The sequence below is a fragment of the Heptranchias perlo genome, unplaced genomic scaffold (assembly GCF_035084215.1).
Source record: "Heptranchias perlo isolate sHepPer1 unplaced genomic scaffold, sHepPer1.hap1 HAP1_SCAFFOLD_47, whole genome shotgun sequence".
NCBI lineage: Eukaryota > Metazoa > Chordata > Chondrichthyes > Hexanchiformes > Hexanchidae > Heptranchias > Heptranchias perlo.
Genome location: NW_027139484.1, coordinates 6,672,743 through 6,687,833, shown reverse-complemented (window position 1 = coordinate 6,687,833; position 15,091 = coordinate 6,672,743). Strand labels below are relative to the sequence as shown.

Genomic DNA, 15,091 nt, shown 5'->3' with positions numbered 1-15,091 from the left:
CGCTGTTTCTTTCCTGTGATCTCATCTACCTTCCGCAGGCTCGGGCTCTTCTCAGCATCATTCACGATTACTGTGGCTTCCCGTTCTGCTATTGCTCACTTGCTTATGCTCGAAACCACCGATTGGAACAAAGTATTGATTGTCGTCAGGGAGGGGGCCAACCCAAGGCGAGATTTCTCTGCTGATCGTGGAGCTGCTTGGAGGCGAGTGCGAAACAACTACTGTGAAGGGCATTGAATAAAGTGGGCAGTAGCAACATGGATACAGAATCGGCTAAGGGACAAGAAACAGAGTAGTGGTGAACGGTTGTTTTTGGGACTGGAGGGAGGTGGGCAGTGATGTTCCCCAGGGGTCGGTGCTTTGACCACTGCTTTCCTTTATATATGTTAATGACTTGAACTTGTGTGTACAGGGCACAATCTCCAAATTTGCAGATGAAACAAAACTTGTAAGGGTTAAAAACAGTGAGGAGGATAGTGATAGACTTCAGGAGAATATATACAGACTGGCTGCATGGGCGGAAACATGGCAAATGAAAGTTAACGAAGAAAAATTCGAATTGATGCATTTCGGTAGGAAGAACGAGGAGAGGCAATATAAACTAGAGGGCTTAATTCTAACAGTGATACAGGAACAAAGAGATCTGCGGGTATATGTGCACATATCATTGAAAGTGGCATGGCAGGTTGAGAAAGTGGTTAAAAAAGCATTCGGGATCCTGGGCTTTATAAATAGAGGCAGAGAGCACTAAAGTATGGAAGTCATTAGAAAACACTGGTTCAGCCACAACTGGAGTATTATGTCCACTTCTGGGCGCCGCACTTTAGGAAAGATATGAAGGCGTTAAAGAGGGTGCAGAAGAGATTTACTAGAATGATTCCAGGGATGAGGGACTTTAGTTACGTGGATAGACTGGAGAAGCTGGAGATTTGATAGAGATTGTCAAAACCATGAAGGGATTAGACAGAGTGTATAGAGAGAAATCGTTCCTATTTGCAGAAGGGTGAAGGAGCAGAGGGCATAGATGTAACATGATTGGCAAAAGCACCATAGATGACATCAGGAAAAACGATGGGGCGGTGGAGTGGGACCAGCTGGATTGCTCTTGCACAGAGCTGTTGTGGTCTCGATGGGCCGAATGGCCTCCTTCCGTGCTGGAATGTTTCTATGATTCAAGTCGAATGCTCGCTGAGCAGGTGAGAGATAGCAAGATAGATTCTTGCATTCTCCACTCACCTTTTGACTTGGGTCAATTGTCCAGAAACAAAAGTGGCGTCAGTTTTCAGCAAGCCCATGGTCCATGTACTTCTTAAGCTTCACTGCGTGCTACGGTACAGAGAGGTCAAGGGGCAGCAAATCTTTTGGTGTGCTGCAGGAAGCAAAAATTCATGATTTTGGTCTTCGGCAAAGATTGAAAAAAAAACTTAATGATGCCTTCTCTGAGGATTGAACTCAGGACCTTCAGATTATGAGACTGACGCGCTGCCTTCTGCGCTAAGAAGGCACTTGATGTATAAATCTCCAGGCAGCTCTATCAAGTAGGACAGTTTGCAAGGTGTAAAATCATAAACTAATCGGCAGTTTGCAAAAACTCTCCATCCAGGTGGAAATCGAACCAACAATCTTCTGAATTTTGGTCAGACACGTTCCCCATTGCTCGACTGGCCAAAGGTGTGTCGAGTAAGTCGGAGCTCACACGCTCACAGCGCTGCGGTATGAGCAGGTACCGAGTCAGTCTCGGTCATGCCCACGCGACTCCACGAGTCCGGGATTGTCAAAAGGCGCACGGTGAACAATCACCAAAGAGAGAGACATTTGCTGCTTCCCTTCGATAGATCAGCTGGTAGTGTGGAAAACTTGTAGAGATTAAAACTTGAAAGCAAAATCACTCTTAAATCGTTGGTTTAATTCGGGCTCAAAATAACGAACGTGCTTTCTGAGTAAGCGGTATTGAGCTCAAGGCCGCTTTCTTAACTTTACGGACTGCTCACTGCTTGAAATGTTGGCGCTTTTCCTTTCTCAAACCTTCAAGCTGTTTTGATCGAGCATTTGCCAATGCTCACCAGCAGGGAGCGCGTTTGAGCAACAACACGTCAAACCGGACTCACTTTCATGCAAAAAAGACTTCTGTCAGTCTTTCGGACAGGTCTCTCGATGATCAAAGGAGTGCCGTTGAGCAGCATTTTTTTAATTTTCAAAATATACATTATTTCATAAAATTTAATGATACGTAAAGTTCAGGGTTAAAGTTCGCAATTTCAATTCAAAACAATACAAAACAGATCGCACACGCTATGATCCCATTATTTCAATACAATACACAGTGTATGTCTTACAATACATTCTGTATAATAAAAGGTGCGATGGGTTTACACGGTGCTCTTTCCCCATAGAGCCCTTGTATAGGCCGCACCGTGCCTCAGTGCATCCCGCAGCACATTTCCCTGGACCTTGGAGTGTGTCAGTCGGCAACACTCGCTCGTGGACCGCTCCTTCAGCTGGGAGACCAGAAGGTTTCGGGAGGCCCAAAGGGCCTCCTTCACCGAGTTGATGGCCTTCCAGCAGCTGTTGATATCTGTCTCGGTGTCGGTCCCGGGGAACAGCCCGTAGAGCACAGCGTCTTGTGTTACCGAGGTGTTGGGGATGAATGGGGACAGAGGCCAACGCATCTCTCTCCACTTATTCTGCGTGAAGGACCAGTCCATCAGGAGACGGGCGATGGTCTCATCCCCGTTGCAGCCTTGAAGGCAGCTCGAGGTGGTGCTGAGAATTTGTCCATGTTGGAATGACCGCACTAGGAGCGCGGATCTCACCACCATCCAGATCACATCCTGGTGCCTGTCGGTCAGTTCCGGCGACGAGATGTTCTGCCAAATCGCATCGACCGTCTGGTCGGGGATCTGCCCGATCGGATTCACCCTCTCCTTTTCCTGCAGGACCCCCAGAACGTTCCTCGTCGACCACTGTCTGATGGCCTTGTGGTCGAAGTGGTTCCTCCTCAGGAAATTCTCCAGCTGGGACAGGTTATGGGGGCAGTCCAGCTGGACGGGACGTCCTCCGTCTCCTCAGACAGCATGACCAGACCCAGTTTTCTCAATGTTTTGGACAGGTAGAAACTCAGCACGTAGAGACACTTGGTGTTTGTGTACCGGGGCTCTGCACACATTCTGAGGCAGCCACACACAAAGGTGGCCATCATTATCAGGGCAGCATTGGAGACACTTCTGCCCCCTTTGTCTGGAGGTTTGTACATGGTGTCCCTGTGGGCGCGTTCTACCTTGGACCTCCAGAAAAAGTGGAAGATAGCTCGGGTGACTGTGGTGACGGAGTTGGGGGAATGGGCCAGACCTGGGCCACGGAGAGCAACACCGCGAGTACCTCACACCTTATCAACAGATTCCTGCCCGTTATTGAGAGAGACAGCGTCCCCCCAACATACCAAGCTTCTGTTTCGCCTTGGCGAACCGCTCCTCCCATTTCTTGGTGGAGGCCTGGCGCCCCCTGAACCAGCTCGCAAGTACCATCAGTTAGTCGGACCTGACGGTGAAGGGGACAAAGGATCGGGTCTCCCACCTGCCAGAGAACATGGCCTCACCCTTACGATAGTTCACTCTGGACACCGAGGCCAGTTCGAAACGATCGCAGATGCCCATCAATCTGTGGACCGACTGCTGATCGGAGCAAAAGACAGTGACGTCATCCATGTACAGGGAGGCCGTAATCTGAGAGCCTCCGCTTCCTGGGATCGTCAGCCCCCTGATACTTGTGTCCTTCCTGACGGACGGGGCAAACGGCTCGATACCATATATGAACAAGACCATGGAGAGAGGACAGCCCTGCCTGACTCCAAATCTGATCAGAAAACTCTCCGACTCCAGCCCATTGATTAGGACTGCGCTATGAATGTCCACATAGAGCAGTCAGGTCCAATTGGACATTTCCTCCCCAAAGCCCATTTTGGACAGCACATTCATCATGTATGTGTGGGATATTCTGTCAAAGGCCTTGTCCTCGTCCGGGCTGATGAGGCAGGTGTTCACCCCCCTTTCCTACATGTAGACGATCGTATACCTGGACAGTACCAGGGTATCAGAGACTTTCTGCCGGGGACAGTACAGGTCTGATCCGGGTGGATCACCTGCTCCAGAGCGGACTCGAGCCTGTTGGCGATGGCCTTCGACAGAATCTTGTAGTTGACATTTAGCAAGGAAATGGGTCGCCAATTTCTGATTTCCCCCTCTCCCTCTTCTGCTTGTAGATGACAGTGATGATGCCTTTCCTCATGGACTCTGAAATGCTGCCTGCCAGAAGCATACCCCCGGACACATCCAGTAGCTCTTGGCCAGTCCAATCACACAGAGCCGAGCACAACTCAACCGGTCAGCCATCGCTCCCCGGAGTTCTACTCTTCTCCAAAGACCGGACGGCCTTTGTGAGCTTCTCCAAGGTCAATTGCCGATCCAGGCGCTCCTGTTCGCTGTCCTCTAAGACCTCCGTAATAGACGACAGGAAGGATTGAGAGGCCTTGCTATCTCTGGGCTTTGCGTCATACAGCCCGGCATATAAAGATTTGTTGATCCTCAGTATGTCGGTCTGTAAAGGCGTCACCGAGCCGTCTTCCTCCTTCAGGCTGCTGATCACCAGAGGTCTCTCTGTGCAGCTTCTGGACGAAGAAACGCGAACACTTCTCGCCCTGCTGCACGGAGTGGACTCTGGACCGAAAGGTGATCTTCGAGGCCTCGGAGGTGAAGATCGAGACTTGCAGGCCCTTCAACTCCCTGAGTCATTGCCCGACATCGATCCCCATCGACTGCAGCTGGAGCAGATCCTGCATGCTTTTCTGGATCTGGCACAATTTCCTCTGTCTCTCTCTCGTCCCTTTAACTGGACTGGTCAAACCGTGAGATCAGAGGGTGAGGCCCCTTTAACTGGACATGTCAAACCGTGAGATCAGAGGGTGAGGCTCATTTAACTGGACGGGTCAAACCGTGAGATCAGAGGGTGAAGCCTCTTTAACTGGACGGCTCACACCGTGAGATCATAGCGTGCGGCCCCTTAAACTGGAGGTGTCACACCGTGAGATCACAGGGTGAAGCCTCTGGAACCGGACGGGTCACATGGTGAGATCTCAGGGTGAGACTGCTTTAACTGGACGAGTCACAACGTCAGATCTCAGGGTGAGGTCCATTAAACTGGACGAGTCACAACGTTACATCTCAGGGTGAGACCGCTTGAACTGGATGTGTCACACCGTGAGATCATGAGGTGAAGTCCCTTTAGCTGGATGTGTCACAATGTTAGATCTCAGGATGAGGCCCCTTTAACCGGACGGGTCACACCGTGAGATGACAGGGTGATGCCCCTTTAAATGGACAGGTCACACCGAGCGATATTAGGGTAAGGCTCTTTGATTCCAGGTGGCATTTCCTAGCTCGGCTAATTTAAATATGTGAGGTGGTGAGAGTGTTGGAGAAATGAAGGCTTGAGATGGCAGAATCACAGGGTCTCAGCAGCAGTGGGACCAGGAGTGTGCTTTTTAACTGGTGCAGGGAAACAGCAGTGGGAACGGAAATCACAAAATCACAAGAGACTTAAAGGTCCGTGTGTGTGGATCATCAACATATCATGGACAGGTACAGAAAAGAATCAATAAAGGCGAATGGAATGCTGGCCTTTATATCTAGAGGACCAGAGTACGATGGGGTCGAAGTTATGCTGCAACTATACAAAGCCCTCGTTAGACCACACCTGGAGTACTGTGTTCAGTTGTGGGTACCACACTTCAGGAAGGACATATTGCCTTTGGGAGTGCAACGCAGATTTCCTCGAATGTTACCTGGACACTGAGGGGGAAAATTGGATAGGAACTGTTTTTGGGCGGGTGCAGCACGATCCGCTATTACCCCGCGCCCAATGGTCCCTGCGCAGGCAGGACGAGATTTTCGTCAGCCCTGAGGACTCACCTGCAATCTGCGTTGGCAATCAGCGGTGAACGAGGATTCCATGCAATTCGCACTTTCCACCAGCAGGGGGAAGCTCCTATCTTTTAAAGGCAGGCTGTCTGTTGGAAATCTCTTAAAGGTAGCTGGTACCTGTTACTTGCTGAATATAACAGCCTGCTGTCTGCAAGGAGTATGAACGGAGATCAGACATCGCACACATAAAGCACAGATGCGGATCCCATCCCTATTTTTAAGTACTGATGAGTTAATTAAAAATATTAAATAAAGGTTGCCCAGCAGTAAATCCCACATCCTCCAATCTGCAGGCCAGACCTCACCAATCTGCCGGCCTGAGACTCCATGCACCAAGATTCTCTGCTGAATCACCAGAGGCCTTGGTGTAAGAGGTGGACTGAAGGAGGGACATCCTATATCCGCAGTGGGCAAGAGGTCCTCCAGACATACACCCAAAAGGTAGTAGGAGGCAGTGGGGGATGAGGTCAATGCCAGGCGCACAGCATCATGAACATGGATGCAGTACAGGAAGAAGTTCAATACTTTGACATGAGTGGTCAAGATGAGTGAGGTCAACTGTCAAGTGGCGTCTCCGACCAACTACACCACGAGCTGCATCCATTGCTCCACGCACTACACACCCCATCACCCACATACCAACTAACTCTTTCCTTCAGTACTCAACCATCTCACCCTTACACATTACCACCGTTGCAAGCAGCACACCCACAACTCACAGGCCACACACACTGGTAGCTATTCAACCATGATATGAACATCACCCAGGCACACGTCCCGCTTTCTTGCAGGAGAAGCTGGCACTTATCAGGAGGCAGCAAGTGGCGGTGTCATTTTGCCCCTCGAGCCTTTTCCACCATTCAATCAGATCAGTGTGGACCTGTGACCTAACTCCATTTACCCGCCTTCGCCCCATATCCCTTCATACCATTGGTTCACAGAAATCTATCAATCTCAGATTTAGAATTCTCGATTGAGCTGGCATCAAAAAGAGCGCTCCAAACTTCATTCCTGCACGTCCTGGCTCTAAATGTTAGGCCAAGTCCCCGCGTCCCAGCTGAGGTATTAAATGAGTACTTTGCACCTGTCGTGACCAAGGAAGAAGAAAACTCACAGAAAAAAAAGAGTCGTTGTGATACTGGATAGAGTAAAAATTGATAGAGGAACGACTAGAAAGGCTGGCTGTACTTAAATCAATAAGTCACCCGGTCCGGCTGGGATGCATCCAAGATTGCTGAGGGAAGTAAAGGTGGAAATTGCAGAGGTTCTGGCCATAATCTTCCAGTCATCCTTAGATATGGGGGTGGTGCCCGAGGGCCGGAGAAATGCAAATGTTACACCCTTATTCAAAAAAGGGTGGAAGGATACACCCGTCAACTGCAGGCCAGTCAGTTTAACTTCGGTTGTGGGGAAGCTTTTAGAAACGATAATCCGGGACAAAATTAATAGTCCCTTACACAATGGTTGATTAATAAAGGAAAGCCAGCACGAATTTGTTAAAGGCAAATCGTGTTTAACTAACTTGACTGAGTTTTTTGATGAGGTAACAGAGGGTTGATGAGCGCAATGCAGTTGAAGTGTATATGGACTTTCAAAATTTGTTTGATAATATTCCACATAATAGGCTTGTCAGCAGAATTGAAGCCCAAGGAATTAAAGGGGCAGTGGGAGCAGGCATACGAAATTGGCTAAGTGACAGTAAACAGAGAGTAGTGGTGAACGGTTGTTTTTCTGACTGGAGGAAGTGTTCCCCAGGGGTCGGTATTAAGACCACTGCATTTCTTGATATATATTAATGACTTGGACTTGAGTGTTCAGTGAACAATTTCAAAATTTGCAGATGGTTCAAAAATTGGAAGTGTAGTGAACAGTGAGGAGGATAGTGATGGACTTCAAGAGGACATGGACAGGCTGGTGGAATGGGCGGACACATGGCAGATTTAGATTACAGCTTAATTGTACGCGAACATCTATCCAATAGCGATCATAGCATGGTCGAGTTCAATGTAGTGTTTGAAAGGACAAAAAGTGAGTCAGCTGCTAAGATTCTTGACTTGGGTAAGGCCGACTTCAATGGGATGAGACAGTGACTGTCCACAGTAAACTGGGCAAATCTGCTAATGGGTAAAACGCCTGATGATCAGTGGGAAATTTTTATAGAAACATTTAACGTGATTCAGAATCGGTTTATACCCCTGAACTCTACTTGCGAAAAAAAAAACAGCCATGGGCAACTAAAGAGGTAAGGGATAGTATTATACATAATGAAAGGGCATACAAAAAGGCAAAACATGGCACAGATCCTGGCGAATGGGAAAGATACAAAGATCAACAAAGGGTCACAAAACAGATAGTAAGAGCTACAAAAAGATAGCATGAAAATAAACTTGCGATGGATATCCAAACCAATACGAAGAACTTTTATCGTTATATTCGGAAAAAGAGGGTGGTCAGGAGCAGTGTTGACCACTTAAAAACTGAAAGTGGGGATATCGTCATTGACAATGGGGAAATGGCGGCATGTTGAACGATTACTTTGCGTCAGTATTTACAGTAGAAAAAGAGGATAGCATGCTTGAAATCCCAAGAAAACTAATATTGAATCGGGGACAGGGACTCGATAAAATTACCATAAGTTATGCAACAGTAATGAAGAATATAATAGCACTAAAGAGTGACAAATCCCCAGGAACAGATGGTTTGCATCCCAGGGTTTTAAAGGAAGTAGGTGAGCACATTGCAGATGGCCTAACTATAATCTTTCAAAATTCTCTAGATTCAGAAACGGTCCCTCTCGATTGGAAAATTGCACATGTCACTCCGCTTTATAAGAAAGGAAAGAGAGGGAAACCGAGGAATTATAGACCAGTTAGCCTAACATCTGTTGTGGGGAAAATGCTGGAGTTTATAATTAAGGGTTAGGGTGACTGAACACCTCGATAATTTTCAGTTAATCAGAGAGAGCCAGCATGGATTTGTGAAAGGTAGTTCGTGCCTGATAAACCTGTTTGAATTTTTTGAAGAGGTGACTAAAGTAGTGGACAGGGGAATGTCAATGGATGTTATGTATATGGACTTCCAGAAGGCATTTGATAAGGTCCCACATAAGAGACTGTTAGATAAGATAGAAGCCCATGGAATCGAGGGAAAAGTACGGACTTGGTTAGAAAGTTGGCTGAGCTAAAGGCAACAGAGAGTAGGCATAATAGGAAGGTACTCACATTGGCAGGATGTGACTAGTGGAGTCCCGCAGGGATCTGCCTTGGGGCCTCAGTTATTCACAATATTTATTAACGACTTAGATGAAGGCAAATAAAGTCTCGTATCTAAGTTTGCCGATGACACAACGATTGGTGGCATTGTAAGCAGTGTAGATGAAAACATAAAATTACAAAGGGATATAGACAGATTAAGTGAATGGGCAAAACTGTGGCAAATGGAATTCAATGCTGACAAATGTGAGATAATCCAATTTGGATCAAAAAAGTATAGAACAGGGTACGTTCTAAATGGAAAAAAGTTAAAAAGAGTGGACGTCCAAAGGGACCAAGGGATTCAGATAAATAGCTCATTGTAGGGTCATGAACAGGTGCAGAAAATAATCAAGAAGGCAAATGGAATGATGTCCTTTTTATCTGGAGGACGAGAGTACAATGGGGCAGAAGTTATGCTGCAGCTATACAAAACCCTGGTTAGACTGCACGTGGAGTACTGTGAGCAATTGTGGGCACCGCACTTTCGGAAGGACATATTGGCCTTGGAGGGAGTGCAGCGTAGGTTTACTGGAATGATACCCGGACTTGAAGGGTTAATTAACGAGGCGAACTTGCACAAATTGGGGTTGTATTCTCTAGAGTTTCGAAGGGTAAGGGGTGATCTGATCGAAGTTTATAAGCTATTAAGGGGAACAGATAGGGTGGATAGAGAGGAACTATTTCCGCTGGTTGGGGATTGTAGGAGTAGGGGGCACAGTCTAAAAATTAGAGCCAGACCTTTCAGGAGCGAGATTATCAAACATTTCGACGCACAAAGGGTGGTAGAAGTTTGGAACTCTCTTCCACAAACAGAAATTGATACGAGCTCAATTGCTAAATTTAAATCTGAGATCTATAGATTTTTGGCAACCAACGGTATTGAGGGATATGAGCCAAAGGCAGATATGTGGAGTTCGATCACAGTTCAGCCATGATCTAATCAAATACTGGAGCAGGCACGAGGGGCTGAATGGCCTCCTCCTGTTCCTACGTTCCTATGAAATTAGCGCAGAGAAGTGCGAATTGATACATTTTGGCTGGAAGAAAGAGGAGAAGCAATACAAACTAAATGGCACAATTCCAAAGGGGATGCAGGAACAGAGACACCTGGGGGTATACGTGCACAAATCTTTGAAGGTGGCAGGATAGTTTGAGAAATCGGTTGAAAAAGCATGTGGCGTCAAGGGCTTTATAAATACAGACATGGAGTACAAAAGCAAGGAAGTTATGTGGAACCTTTATAAAACACTGGTTCGACCACAACTGGAGTATTGTGTCCAATTCTGGGCACCACACTTTAGGAAGGATGTGAAGAAGATAGAGAGGGTGCAGAAAAGATTTACTAAAATGGTTCCAGGGATGAGGGACTTCAGTTACGTGGAGAGTCTGGAGATGCTGATGTTGTTCTCCTTAGAGCAGAGAAGGTTAAGAGGTGATTTGATAGAAGCGTTCGAAATCGTTTCAGGTGATTGGCAAAATAACAAAAGGCGACATGAGGAAAATCTTTTTTTACGGAGCAAGTGGTAATGATCTGGAATGCGCTGCTTGAAAGGGTGGTGGAAGCAGATTCAATCATGGCCTTCAAAAAGGAATTGGATAAATAATTGAAGTGAAAAACTTTGCAGCGCTATGGGGTAGAGCGGGGGATTGCGACTAATTGGATTGCTCTTACAAAGAGCCGGCACGGGCTCGATAGGCCGAATGGCCTCCTCCTGCGCTGTAACCGTTCTATGTTTCTCTGATTTTGAAGTGTAGACACTGTGGTAATGTTGGAAATGCTGCAGCCAATTTGAACACAGCAAGATCCCACATACTGCAATGAGATGAATTAGCAGAAAATCCGTTTTAGTGATGTTCGTTGAGGGATAAATATTGCCCAGGACACCGGGGAGAACTCGCCTGCACTTTTTCGAATGGTGCCGTGGGATCTTTTACATCGACCTGAGAAGGCAGATTGGGCTTCGGTTTAACGTCTCGCCTGCAAGGCGGCATCCACAACAGTGCAGCACTTTCTCAATACTACCCCTTCAACAGTGCAGCGCTCCTTCACTACTGACCCTCCGACAGTGCAGAACTTCCACGATACTGCCCGTTCGACAGCACAGCGCTTCCTCAGTGCTGACCATCTGACAGTGCTGCGTTGCCTCAGTACTGCCCCTCCGACAGTGCAGCACTCCCAGAGTACTGCACCTCCGACAGTGCAGCACACCCTTCGTACTGCCCCTTCGACAGTACAGCGCTTCTTGCGTACTGATCCTCCGACAGCACAGTTCTCCCTCAGTATTGACCCTCTGACAGTGCAGGGTTGTCTAAGTACTGCCCCTCCGGTAGTGCAGCACTCCCTCACTACCGATCCTATGACAGTGTAGCACTCCTGCATTACAGACCCTCTGACAGTGCAGCACTCCCTCCATACAGCCCCTACGACAATGCAGCCCTCCCTTAGTACTGATCCTGTGACAGTGCAACACTCATTCAGTACTGACCCTCCGAGAGTACTGTGTTCACTCACTCCAACACTCTATCAGTACTGCCCCTCCGACAGTGCAGCACTCCCTCAATTTTGACCCTCCGACAGTACAGTGCTCCCTCAGAATGGCTCTGTGGCGTCTGCCTGGATTATGCGTTCAAGTCTGTGGAATTGGTTTTGAATTCACAACATTCTAACTCAGAGGCGAGACTACTACCAGTGAGCCACGTCTGACACCTGAAAGGAGGTGAGTGAGATGGAGGGGCTGAGGTTGTGCTTTCTGGAACGTGGATATGGCTGAAGGTACGGCTTTCAAAAGTAGGACAAATGGACTACGGATGCACAAACGACCACAGGTGGAGGAACAGAGTGTTTGGGGCAGGGTGTCGGACTGGAGGAGGTTACAGAGATAGGGAGTGGTGAAGCCCTGATGCATTTAAATGTAAGAAAGAATAAAAATAAGCAACAGGCTTAGGAGACTGGAATCTAATGCAGGTCAGTAAGGGCTTCGATGGTTGGTGAGCTGCTCACCAATCAAAAAGCCTGCAGTGGGGATGGAATCCGTGGCTAGGATGTGGAGATTTTGGGGCCACAGATCATGACTTCCCAAATTTTAAATGGAGGAACTGGTGGCTCATCTAAAACAGAAAGTGTGGGCCTGATAACACAAAGATATTGGAAGGGTCAAGAGAGGCGGTGGTTTTGTCAGCGTCCATCTGAAATCTGGTCCGTGTCTGTGGACTGTGTCACCAAAGGGCAGCATGTGGATGAGGAAGAGGAGGGAGTCAAAGATTGAACTTTTAGAAACATCAGAGATAACGGTGATAGGGTGGGAAGAGAAGCTTCTCCTGGCTCTGATCAGATAGGTGAGTGGAACCAAGTGAGGGTAGTCCCAGCAAAAGAGGCCAGTGACCGACGAATGAGGAGGTGACGGGTGAGTTGTCTGTAGGTATGGAGATGGTGAGGGTTGGGCCATGGGGGGTTTTAAACCCAAGGATGAGAACTTTAAATGTAAGTGATATGGAGCTGGGAGCCAGTGAGGGTCAGTGAGGCCGAGCAGGACCTGGTGCTGGTTGGACACGGACAACAGAGTTTTGGACGAGCTCACGTTTCTGTAAGATGGAGGTTGGGTGGCCGGCCAGGAGTGCATTGGAGGAATGGAGTCTGGAGGGACAGAGGCATTGATGAGGGTTTGAATGGCAATCGGCTGAGGAAGAAATGGAGTCGGGTGAGGGAATCACGGGGCCTTTGTGATGGAGGTCAAATCGGGTCATGAGCTCAGCTCGGTGTTGCACGGGACTAATTTTACTGGAGCCGTTAACCAATGTAGAATAAACGGGTAAACATCTGCAGTGAAATAGCGGAGAGAGGAATGTCAATGGGACACGTTCAGTGTCTGTCCCCTAATATCACCCACAGTCATTTCTGGGTTGCAATCCTCAACCTGCCCTTTAACTGTCCGCGTGTCAGAGACTCACAATTCATATTTTAACTGGGAAACTGCAGGAACAGAGTGAAACGGGTCTGCTTGTGTCCCTGGATTCAGTCCACACTGTGGGAGAATCGGTAACATTTATAAATGAATCTCCAGGAGTGAACATGGTCAATACAATTATATAAAAACTGTAAATGGAGCCGCTCATTGTTGTTGGATCAGTCCTGTATGAGAACAGATTTAAACATTATTCCTGAGAGAGGTCTGATTAAGATAATGACCTGGATTTTGAGATGTTTGTGTTATATCCACCACATTATTTACATCGGAGTCAACGCTGCAGATGTAATATGTTTGTTAAACTGACTGTAACTGATAGCAATGATCAGGGCTAACACCGTGTCAGTGGAGACTGATCCCCTGTATAAATCAGGGCTTGTTGGAATGGATCAGCTCCGAGTTCCTGCTGGAGCTGTGGTTCCCAGGACAACAGAAGTCAGTGCTTCTCACAGAAATGGGATATTCAGGAATCGATCAGATAATGCTCATTTATTATCCTGTTCTTGCAGCCATTGGAGTTCCAGGTAAGCCATTATCTCAGCTGTTAATGGTGAAAATCAGTGTTAACTCTGTTGCTTAACTTGGCAAATTATATTTTCTCCCTGCGTGTTTTACGGAGTCGCCTGTACTGTTCTGTCCGTTGAATGATGGAATGTATTAAGTCTCTTTAGGTCTTGTAGGAGCTGCATTATATCCGTAATGATTTTCGTGTACCCAACCCTGACATTTTTACTGGATTATTCTCTATACTGAATGTATTGTTGAACAATGGTATGTTCTTAACTTCTAAAAGTTCGGTCTTGAAGGAGTTACATTATATCTGTAGTGGACTTTCTATATCCAACCTCGGCATTGTTACTGGAATAATCACTGTACTGAATGTATTGGAGTCAGGTGTCTGGGCTCATCGCTGATGTCAGGCCATCAGGAGCTGTTAATAGTTTCATTTTGTGGAACGAACCGGTTCTGGAATATGTTTTCATTGATGTGTTTTCAGAGATTGATAATGAGACATCTCACGGTCTCAGTGTTACAAGGAGGCAGCGCAATGTCCTTCCTCTCAGTTTGCTGCTGACTCTTTCACATCTCCTCCTCGGCTTCACTGTGGATGAATTCACTGACTGTCACTGGACTTCACTGCAAAATGAAATGTTTTGATGTTATGTTGTCTCAGTTTGCACTGTATCAGTTGGAATCAGGAGCCCTTCAATTTATCTGTCGATTATAAGTGTGATTTTAGCGTTTTGTTAATTGAACAGTCCCGCCATCGATCACTTTACTTTACAATAACAGGAGAAAGAATCTCAATTATTGTTAGATCTGTCTGGAAGAGGCATTCGATTCTGTTCATTCCACGATTTGTTGATGAAGTGAACAGTGTCGTTAAATACGTTTAGAATTGGATGATCTGTCGAAATATTAAACTAGTCCATAGAGGGTTCATTATTGAACAAACTAACTGAGAATAGGATCGGTGGAACACGGAGCTGGTGAACTGAATGCAGGAAAAGGATGATAGGATTTAATCGGATATGAAAATGGACTTGAGATCGGGAGTCGAGTGAGTGATAGAGAGGGCGACTGAGAGGGAAAGCGAGAGGCTGTGGTGTGAATAATTCATCAGAATGAACTGCTGAAACTTCCAGAACAATTAAATATAGAAAATGTGATTTGAAAGTATTATTATGAAGTGGTCAGATTGGGTGAGTTTTTATTGTGGGACTCGCTCCTCATGTTTATATCCCTGTCAGGTCCTCAGTCTGTTTTTGTGAATGTTCCATGTTTTCCAACTTGACACGAAATATAATTACAATTTACTTCAAGAATAGAATCGGAAATTTCTTGGTCATAATGAATTATTCGGATACTGTATTTTTAAAGCTCGGCTGAATTTAAT

General features: G+C 46.8%; 1 non-coding gene across 1 annotated transcript; it reads right to left on the bottom strand.

Moving 5' to 3' along the window:
- Positions 1 to 1,431: 1,431 nt before the first annotated feature.
- On the bottom strand, positions 1,432 to 1,504 carry trnam-cau (transfer RNA methionine (anticodon CAU)). Its single transcript has one exon. It is a non-coding gene; the product is annotated as a tRNA-Met (tRNA).
- Between the last annotated feature and the right edge of the window lie 13,587 nt (positions 1,505 to 15,091).